The sequence below is a fragment of the Electrophorus electricus genome, chromosome 16 (assembly GCF_041902795.1).
Source record: "Electrophorus electricus isolate QZ-2024a chromosome 16, ASM4190279v1, whole genome shotgun sequence".
Lineage (NCBI taxonomy): Eukaryota > Metazoa > Chordata > Actinopteri > Gymnotiformes > Gymnotidae > Electrophorus > Electrophorus electricus.
The window spans coordinates 1123979-1135000 of NC_137512.1; the positions used below are offsets into that span (position 1 = coordinate 1123979).

Below are 11022 nucleotides of genomic sequence, written 5' to 3' on the forward strand. Positions count from 1 at the left end.
AAACACAGACCACCCAATCACAGACAGACTGTCAATAACAAACACAGACCACCCAATCACAGACAGACTGTCAATAACTAGCACAGACTGCCAAATCACAGACAGACTGTTAATAACAAACACAGACCGTCCCATCACAGACAGATGGTCAATAACAAACACAGACCACCCAATCACAGACAGACTGTCAATAACAAACACAGACCACCCAATCACAGACAGACTGTCAATAACAAACACAGACCACCCAATCACAGACAGACTGTCAATAACAAACACAGACCACCCAATCACAGACTGACTGTGATTATTCTACCCTCTCCCAGCCCACTGCAAGCTGAAGGCTCTCTCTGCCAGATCTGATACAGCTGATCCATATCTGAGACCATTTCACGAAATCCTCACTAAACTGTATGTTTCACTAAACTGTGTATCATTGGTGCCTCGATATTTTGAAATACAACTGTAGCTAAAATAGATTGAATCAAAAGATATGCACTCACTCGCACACACACACACACACACACACACACACACACACACACACACACACACACACATACGTGTTTATATTAAAGGACACAGGGACATATTTAATAAGCAGAATTAGTCATGGGAGGAGCTTAGCTGTATTAGCTGTCCCTAAACCACGCCGAGTTGCTGGCCATGCCACTCTGATGCTGGCTAACAGCTGGAAGGCACCCAGAACTGTCCAGATGTCCTTCAAAACAGATGTTTGAACTCAAAAACGCCGATGGTGTAATGGCACCTGGAGAGACTGCCGCTACCTTGGCAGCTGAGGCCGGCCTCTGGCCTGGCACACGTTGATCCCAAAGTCAAACTGCTAACCTGAAATGAAGAAGGGTTTTGTCTACAGCCTCAGTAAGAAAACCTGGGTCTTATTTCTACATGTTCACATTCTTTCTCAGAGCTGACATCTGAAACAGGTTGTCTTCATTTTGGAAACTTTCCTTTTTTAAGACAATTTAAAAAGCTACAGAAGAATCAGTGAAGACCATCATAATACATTCATATGTCCATCATAACACAGACATACAACCATCATAATACAGAAAAGGACAAAACGTATTCGCCTAAAAAACATGCGCACGTCCGTACTGAACATGTAATCATACGTTCTGTATCCTCTATGTTCATCAGTGGTCAGCGAGCTGGAGCTCACCATCTCGGTGTGTCTTTCTCTTTTTTGAGCTCGTGGTTTTGCTTCTCAAGGTCGAAGCAGGAGAAGGACTCCAGAGAGGGGGGTTGACTGGCAGGTTGCGCGCGGCAGACGCCAGACATGTTTTCCTAGTGAACTCTGCTTCACCCTGCGCTCTCATTCCCCAAGACTGGGCCAGGTGCAAGATGGGGTCACCAGGTCGGCTGCTGGGTTGGGAAGTTCAGAAGGAGGCCTCCCAGGCATGATGGTGTGGATGGTGTTGGGAGTGGAGGGTTTATGGATGTGGTGGAGGGCGGAGGGTGTATGGATGGTGGAGGAGGGTGGGTGGTGGTGGAGGGTGGAGGGTGTATGGATGATGGAGGAGGGTGGGTGGTGGTGGAGGGTGGAGGGCATATGGATGTGGTGGAGGGTGGAGCCTGGGCTCTGTGATGCCCCCTCTCCTCATGTCTGGGTCTGGCTGCTGTGCCCTGCTGGCCAGCTCTGCCGCTCCTTCTCAGGGGAGCTCGGCAGGCTCATGTGTCCGGCTGAGGCAAGCCAGCCTGCCCACGTTTTCTCCCCATAACCCAGACTGGGCACATGCCTGTGAGTGGGATGTTTCTATCTGCAGTGCCTGTGTGTGTATGTCAGGGCTGGGGATACCCTCTGCCCATAGCTGGGTACATGTGAACTTTGTTACACATGTATCATCTTTAATTCAGCATATTGCGTGCCTAGAGGTAGTGCAACCCTACGCAGATTTATAGTAGAGCAGTCAAGCCTCCTGTACGTGCAATCGGCCATCAGCACAGCCAGGACGCTGCACCCAGAGTACCATCTTTAACACAGAGGAGGGCGTTTGGACTCTCAGTCGGTGCTTGAGTTTTAATTAGGCTTAATGAGCTATATTAGCCTAATTAGATATGCGTACACATGACTCTCCATGAGCTCTTTGGGTGATCAGACGGGTCATTATGGTCGTTATGAGCATCTCAGGGCAAACGGGTTTGATACCATTTTAGGAGTGAAGGGGCCTGATGCACTGATGACACTGATACCCCCATGATGAACTAGATGTTCATGTAAGTGTCAGAAAATGTACATCATAACCAAGAATCATCACGTGTGATGGTATTAGAATGGTCACGTGTGATGGTGTTAGAATGATCACGTGTGATGGTGTTAGAATGATCACATGTGATGGTATTAGAATGATGTATGATGGTGTTAGAATGATGTGTGATGGTGTTAGAATGATCACGTGTGATGGTGTTAGAATGATCACGTGTGATGGTATTAGAATGATGTATGATGGTGTTAGAATGATGTGTGATGATGTTAGAATGATCACGTGTGATGGTGTTAGAATGATCATGTGTGATGGTATTAGAATGATGTATGATGGTGTTAGAATGATGTGTGATGGTGTTAGAATGATGTGTGATGATGTTAGAATGAGCATGTGTGATGGTGTTAGAATGATCACGTGTGATGGTGTTAGAATGATCACGTGTGATGGTGTTAGAATGATCACAGGTGATGGTGTTAGAATGATCACGTGTGATGGTGTTAGAATGATCACGTGTGATGCTGTTAAAATGTAAATGGTATTCTTCCTTAAAATGAGTTTTACAAAACTCCTTTAGGATTGTTAAAATATTGCAGAAAATTGTATTCATTTGTCCAGTGTTCATCTAGCAGTAAAATTAATCTCATGTGGATTTTAATTTCATCGTGGGCCTGTGTGTAATTTGACTGTTCGTTTAACAGGTTCCGCTGTACTCTACAGGTCCTGTCACCGCCAGCATGACAAACACAGCGAATTTCACATTATAATAAAAATATAATTGCACATGTGTAGAGAATGTTATTCCTGACATTCATCTTACTCATTTCACAACACAGACATGCTTGTTCCCTGCAAAAAAAACAAAGAACAAACTCTAATACGTAATTATGAATTATTTTTCCATAGATAAACTGGATATACCCTCCAGTACCAGGCAAGTTTCACGTAAAGCAGTGACCTCAATTACAGCCATAGTGGCACTTCATTTGACAGTGAAATTGTTCCTCGAGTTCTCTAACACCTCAAACCATTTTTTGCTAAGTGTTGGTTTCTATTTTATGGAGCAGCATGATGTGCTTAGGAGAAGGGTTGCCAGTTGAGTGCATATTTCATCTTTTAGGTAGTTACACATCGCCCCTGGATAATCCGTTAAATACAGATTCCATAAAGTCTGAATGTGGAAAGCTTTTTGAACAACAAAATAAAAAATGCAACATTTTATTTTTCTATAGCCTCATTTAAACGCTACAAAAACCATCATTTAATATAAAAAATCCTTTATGTATATGTTTATATTCAGACCATTTGACAGCAGCGGCATCAATGCCATATGATGGCTTGTGTTAGAGTGACTTAGTGACCATGCCAGTGGGGTTATGGGTCACGTGAACCTTGCACCAGTGGTGTCAGAGGTCACGTGACCCCTGTATCGGTGGTGTGAGGAGTCATGTGACCCCTGGTCCTGTGACAGTGCTCATTGGAACAGTGCCTTGTCATCAGAACAGCACACGTCGCAACCAGTATGAACGACAAACCTTAATCCCAAGTCCAGTAATGAGAGTGGTACTGGGAGGACTGGGAGTGAACGCTCCCTTTCCTTTGAAGACCTAGTTCGACCGAGCAGTGTGACAGACAGGAAGTGCGGGTTCTGTTTTCCCCTTCTGTTCCACTTCTGTGCAGCCATTTCCTGTCTGCCATTTCTGTCAGAGTGGAGCATATCTGTCACACCAGGTCAGAGTCCCACAAACCCACACACATGCAACAACTCCCAGTAAAACACTGATCAATTCATCAGAAATCAATGGGTAGATTTTGTTGTATGCGCACACACACTTACATATACACACACATACACACACACACACACACATACAGACTGGACATGTGGTCTGAAGATATGACAACATTTTATTGTTAATTTATATAAGACTTTGTGACAACACATATTAGACAGCTTCCATGCTGAAATTTCACTTGTTTTCTCTCTCTCTCTCTCTCTCTCTCTCTCTCTCTCTCTCTCTCTCTCTGTGTGTGTTAAGGAAAACTTTGTTTTGATGGGTGCAGGCTCCACACCAGTTGACACACACCTGTCACTCAGGTTGGTCTTCTAGATCACTAAGTTCACAAACATAAACCAGCAGCATGAAACCGGCGTTGGTATTGAGAAGAGGTCCTGCTAAACACCTGCATTCAGATACAGGACAGATACAGGACAGATACTGATACAGGACAGATACAGTCAGATACAGATACAGGGCAAATACAGGACAGATACAGGACAGATACAGGCAGATACATGGCAGATAGAAATACAGGATAGATACAGGACAGATACAGATACAGGACAGATATAGCGCAGATACAGATCAGATACAGTCAGATACAGGGCAGATACAAATACAGGACAGATACTGATACAGGACAGATACAGTCAGATACAGATACAGGGCAAATACAGGACAGATACTGATACAGGACAGATACAGAACAAATACTGATACAGGACAGATACAGGCAGATACAGGGCAGATACAAATACAGGACAGTTACAGGACAGATATAGCACAGATACAGAACAGATACAGTCAGATACAGGACAGATACAAGACAGATACAGGGTAGATGCAGGACTAATGCGGCTCTTGTGTGGATCACAAGAAAGCGGGTGTTTCCACATTAATCCCAACTGTGTTTGAGCGACACATCTGTGTGACGTGCACGACGCGAATCCTCCCCACAGTGCAGTCCCTGTTACAGCCCTGGCTGTAATCTTCCCCGATATCACCTCAGAGCCCCACCCCACCCCCACTCGCTCTACAGATGTGTGGGGTCTCACATGGGAATCGCAGACACTTTCTGCTTCCAGCTAATTCTGACTGCTGTGCAGTGTGGCCATCCCAGCTCCTCTAACAAAGTGTTGATCTGTCAGACACCCATTCAGTCACTTCAGTGGTGACCTCGCGTGACCCTGCGGTCTTCCCTTCTTCCTTTCACTCCTCCTTGGAGGGGGGGGGCGCTCTCTTCATCATCGCCTCTCTGGTGACGTCACTTCCTTTACACCCCCCCCAAAAAAATTCTCCTGCGTGAGTATCAGAGCATTGTTTGGATCCCGGAGGATGCGTGAGGCATGTGGGCAGGAAAGCCTTATCTTTGACATGACTCGCAAAGCCAAAGCAGTAATTACCAAACTCTGTTACAAGGAGAGAGAGAGAGAGAGAGAGAGAGAGAGAGAGAGAGAGATGAGTGGAGGAAGAAAGAGGGAGGGAGAGATTGACAGATAGGGAGAGAGATGAGGAGCGAGAGAAAGAGAGGGAGAGAGGAGGAGCGAGAGATTCAGAGAGGTTGAGGAAGAAAGGGAGAGAGAGGTAGAGAGAGAGTCAGAAAGAGAGAGAGAGAGAGAGAGAGAGATGAAGGAGGAGGGAGCTGTGAGTGTAAGGGAAAGAGGGAGGGCCTTGTGGCTGTGTGTGTGTGCACGTGCGAGCGTGCACGAGACCCAGTGAGGGAGGGAAGCAGTGAAAGAGAGAGAGAGCGAGAGAGACGTTCAGTTCTCAACATCCAGCGACTGCACCAGAAAGGAGAAATGTTTGAAAATAACAGGAACGCACAACGAGCTGCTTAGACCCCGAGGACTGTGGAGGTTTACTGGGCTGCACTGAGAGAGGCCGGCTGCTAGATACTACTCTGCGCGTGTCCTTCGTGCGGCTGGAGTGTGCGCGATTGTCAAAGTTGCCCAGGATGCGAGCGCTTGGAAGGCTCTGTGGAGCAGCACGCAGCAGGGCTCTTTGGGGTGGGAACGCAGGCAGCGTCTCTGGCCACTGACGAGCGCACCAGGAGTGCTCTCACTCTCCCTCTCTCTCCTTTTCTCTCCCTTTCTCTGTCTCTCATTTCTTAATCCTTGCGGAGTGTTTCAGCATCCCTCGCTCTTTACGGGGTGGAATACAGACGAAGGAAAAATACATGAGAATAACAGAGGGCATTGTAGAAGCCAGAGAGCGGGCCAGCGGATGTACCCGACCAGAGCAACTTGATCGGGGAGCCGATACCTCAGTCCTGCTCAGACGCGCTGAACTACGGAGATTTGGGGTTGCGTGCGCCTTCACATCACTCTGCTCATGGACCTTATCCGCTGAACACTGGTGCAGGTAAGACGCGGGTCCTGTCTGCTATTCCTGCGTGTGCCGAGTGTGTGACCGAGTTGAGAAAGCTGTGATTAGGACACGGTTTGACAAGGGGACCAGGGGTCTGTCCAGCCAGCCAAGTAAAGTTAGCACGGGTTCAAGTTTAACACAGATCTCCGTGTAGCGCCTGCCCGCCTGGGTCTCTCCACTGCCTTCCTCTGTGTCCACGGGTGGAGGTTGGGAACTGAAATGATGGTTGGAGCTCGAATTAGTGGTGCAGCCGGAGCGACGAAACTCCCCACCTCGAGCGCAATCACCGGGGAGTGTCAGAGGCGGACACAATTACGCAGGACCCGAGTCCTCTGAGAAGGGTGGAGATAACGACTCAGTGCCGTGTGTGCGTGTGCGCGCGCGCGTGTGCGTGTGCGTGTGCGTGTGTGTGTGTGTGTGTGTGTGTGTGTGTGTGTGTGTGTGTGTCGGGCAGCTCAGAATATTAATTATAATCTCTGTGTCGATATGAGTGGGGGAGAACACCGGCAGCACGGCGCTCACGCAGCTGTGTCGGGAGCACAGATGTCCTCATTCTCTTCCCAGACGGCAACATAATTACTTCTTTTATTTTCCGCACCAGTTTCTGCATGAGTTTTCCCATTCGAAAGCAAAGCACTAAATTCTCTCCACATGCAATTCCCACATTTCCTCAAGAGGGTGTTGAGGGAACAGAGAGCTGACAGAGTCCAATCGGATCCCTGATAGGGAGGTGCTGACAAAGGCATGACTGCACGGAAAACTGGGAGCAGAGAGAGGGAGAGAGAGCTGAGCGTGGTTAACCGTCCGGGATGAAGGACACACTCCGCCAGCAGTGTGCGGGAACACTCGCCACCTCCCGGGAGCTGCAAGCTCACATGCATCCATGTTTCCCTCAGCACACTGGACTCTGGAAAAGGGGCTTAAATATTCATGATGGCACACACATCCTGTCTGCCCCTGAAATATTTACAATAATTTAATAATACATGAGCCTGAATGTGGATGCTGGAACTCTCTTATCTTTTTGGGGTTTTTTTTGCGTTTGGAGTTTTGACAGAACTAGCAGGCTTCACTCGTGTGGTTGCTAGCCACTGTCGCCTGTACACACGTGCGACCAGGAAGTGTCGGCTCTGAGCAGTCCCGACACTGCAGCTGGTGGGTCGCAGTCCTGCATTAACACAGGTGTGAACCCAGGAGTGAATAGAGGAGTGAATAGGCGAGTGAACAGAGGAGTGAATAGTGGAGTGAATAGGGGAGTGAATATAGGAGTGAATAGAGGAGTGAACAGGGGAGTGAATAGAGGAGCAAATAGGGGAGTGAACAGAGGAGTGAATAGTGGAGTGAATAGGGGAGTGAATAGAGGATTGTACAGAGGAGTGTACAGAGGAGTGAACAGGGGAGTGAATAGAGGAGTGTACAGAGGAGTGAATAGGGGAGTGAATATAGGAGTGAATAGAGGAGTGAACCGGGGAGTGAATAGAGGATTGTACAGAGGAGTGTACAGAGGAGTGAATAGAGGAGTGAATAGAGGTGTGAACATAGGAGTGAATAGAGGAGTGTATAAGGGAGTGAACAGGGGAGTGAATAGAGGAGTGTACAGAGGAGTGAATAGGGGAGTGAATATAGGAGTGAATAGAGGAGTGAATAGGGGAGTGAACAGAGGAGTGAATAAAGGAGTGAACCGGGGAGTGAATAGAGGAGTGAATAGGGGAGTGAACAGGGGAGTGAATAAAGGAGTGTATAGGGGAGTGAACAGGGGAGTGAATAGAGGAGAGTATAGGGGAGTGAACCCAGGAGTGAATAGAGGAGTGTATAGGGGAGTGAACAGAGGCGTGAATAGAGGAGTGTACAGAGGAGTGAATAGAGGCGTGAACACAGGTCGTACCTCCAGTCCAAATCCTGATCTCTGTGAAGCTGTGCTGATTCTCTTTCTGTTCCACTGAGACAAAAAAAATGTCCAAAGCTAAATATTATCTTGGTGATTGTGTGTGTGTGTGTACATGTGCGTGTGTATGTATGCGCGTGTGTGTGTGTGTACATGTGCGTGTGTATGTATGCGCGTGTGTGTGTGTGTACATGTGCGTGTGTATGTATGCGTGTGTGTGTGTGTGTGTGTGTGTGTGTGTGTGTGATATGGATGAGATCTGTGAGTTCTTTGATGTTTTATTGAGTGGTGAGTAGGCTGTGTATGTGCTCAGTTTCTGGTTCAGAAGGGGTCTGTTTGAAGAACCATTTCTGGATTACGGAGTGACGTCTGTAATTTAGAGATGCAATTATTTTTATGGCTAGGAGCCAAGATGCTGATCTCTAATTATAACATCTTTATAAAATGAAAATTGACAACGCAGCTCTCTCGCTCTGTCTACCGATCTATCTATCTATCTATCTATCTATCTATCTATCTATCTATCTATCTATCTAGCACTCTGTCTCTCTCTATCTCTGTCTGTCATTTCTGTTGTATTTTTGTTTGTATTCATGTGTTGTGATGTGTGTGTGTGTGTGTGTGTGTTTGTGTGTGTGTGTGTGTGTGTGTGTGTGTGTTGATGGATGGTCTGACACAGTGAGATGCCACATATGATTCTCAAGAGGAGAAACAATATCTGCATAAAGTTCACATTCAAAAGCATTTACAGATGATGTGCAAAGAGGTGCAATTTCACTAGTGTATGATTAAAAAGACCTTTGGAATGTGTAATATTGTAAATATTTTACAAGTTTTTAGTTATTTGCTAAAATATCAAAACAAATTCCACTGAATACAAATATAAAGACAAAACATATGGGTGAGTAGCAGTGCTTAGACTGTGAGCCTCAGTGCCTTCAGCGCGGTGTGTGTAGTGGAATGTGTGGTGTCTGGAACCATCTGGCCAGCTCTTCTCAGAGAGCTGTCCACTCCAAGCATGCTGGGACTTTCACAGCTGTGTGGACACTAAAGCTGGATCGTCCTTTGAATAGCACTGTCCTCACTGGTTAAAGGATATTAAGGTACTTCCATTTCACTGTATTCCCTTTCCCTAAATATATCAGGAATGTTTATATATGTCATAGACAGGCTGTACACTTGGGCATGGGCCTGGTTTTGGTAGCATATCTTTGAAACTTAATAACAACCTCTGATCCCAGCATGCAACACCACTAACATGTCTGTATGACATCATAAATGATGGCTGCTCCAGGCCATATGATCCCAATCAGACCCTTAATCAGACCCTTGATCAGACCCTTAATCAGACCATTAATCAGACACTTAATCAGACACTTAATCAGACCCTTAATCAGGCACTTAATCAGACCCTTGATCAGATCCTTAATCAGACCCTTAATCAGACACTTAATCAGACACTTTATCAGACCATTAATCAGACCCTTAATCAGATGTTTAATCAGATCCTTAATCAAACCTTTAATCAGACACTTAATCAAGCAGTTTATCAGACCCTTAATCAGGCACATAATCAGATCCTTAATCAGGCACTAAAGAGCAAACCAGCAAATCAAAACACAGCAGAACCTTCCGCAAGGATTTTACATTCCTACGTGACATCGCCGTTATAATTTGAGACAAACATTTGAAAAGATGAGTACTTGTCATCATGTCTGTTGTTTCGTATTTTGTACAGTGTGAATGTGTTACTTTTGCTTCTTGTCATTAGTATATTACAGTATATTAAGAAAAACCTTGACTATATGAACAACTGGACTCCACAAGACAGATTTTTTAAACATTGAGTGTTCACACAATATATCCAGCTCCTTCAAATTAAACTGACAAGATAAGTCACTCCTTACATAACGCAAGTCCTAAAATGTCTCAGGGAGAGGAGGTGAGCAGACTGTGCTTGGCCCCTGCAGACACAGACTACAGCTCAGCCCTTAGAGACAAACCACTGCTCCAGTACAGGAGGCCGCATGAACTGTCCCTTACAATCAAAACATATCCTGTTAATATTGTGTGCCCGGACAGAATTAAAACAAAACATTAAAACATTCCCTTATGCTTCTAATTTGCCTTTAATCTGCATAAGCGTTACGAGACTAGATACAGTCGGCTTCTCTCATGCAGTGGTTGGAACGTAGGTGGGACGAATCCCAGCTACCGTTTCTACAGCAAAGCGAGTTTCCCTCCTGCAGTGGTTCAGACCTGTCACTGTGATTCAGAACCTTTACCTGTGAGTGTGCTGAACTCACCTGTCACTGTGATTCAGAACCTTTACCTGTGAGTGTGCTGAACTCACCTGTCACTGTAATTCAGAACCTTTACCTGTGAGTGTGCTGAACTCACCTGTCACTGTGATTCAGAACCTTTACCTGTGAGTGTGCTGAACTCACCTGTCACTGTGATTCAGAACCTTTACCTGTGAGTGTGCTGAACTCACCTGTCACTGTGATTCAGAACCTTTACCTGTGAGTGTGCTGAACTCACCTGTCACTGTGATTCAGAACCTTTACCTGTGAGTGTGCTGAACTCACCTGTCACTGTGATTCAGAACCTTTACCTGTGAGTGTGCTGAACTCACCTGTCACTGTGATTCAGAACCTTTACCTGTGAGTGTGCTGAACTCACCTGTCACTGTGATTCAGAACCTTTACCTGTGAGTGTGCTGAACTCACCTGTCACTGTGATTCAGAACCTTTACCTGTGAGTG

General features: G+C 46.0%; 1 protein-coding gene across 4 annotated transcripts in view; it reads left to right on the forward strand.

The window, feature by feature from the left end:
* The first annotated feature begins 5656 nt into the window (after positions 1-5656).
* Positions 5657-11022, forward strand: part of lingo2 (leucine rich repeat and Ig domain containing 2) — a 209197-nt gene continuing 203831 nt past the window's right edge. For all 4 annotated transcript variants that reach the window (XM_081698952.1, XM_035532440.2, XM_081698953.1 and 1 more), the window contains exon 1: positions 5657-6367. The gene's annotated coding sequence lies outside the window, so the exon portion shown is untranslated. The remainder of the gene's footprint in view (positions 6368-11022) is intronic.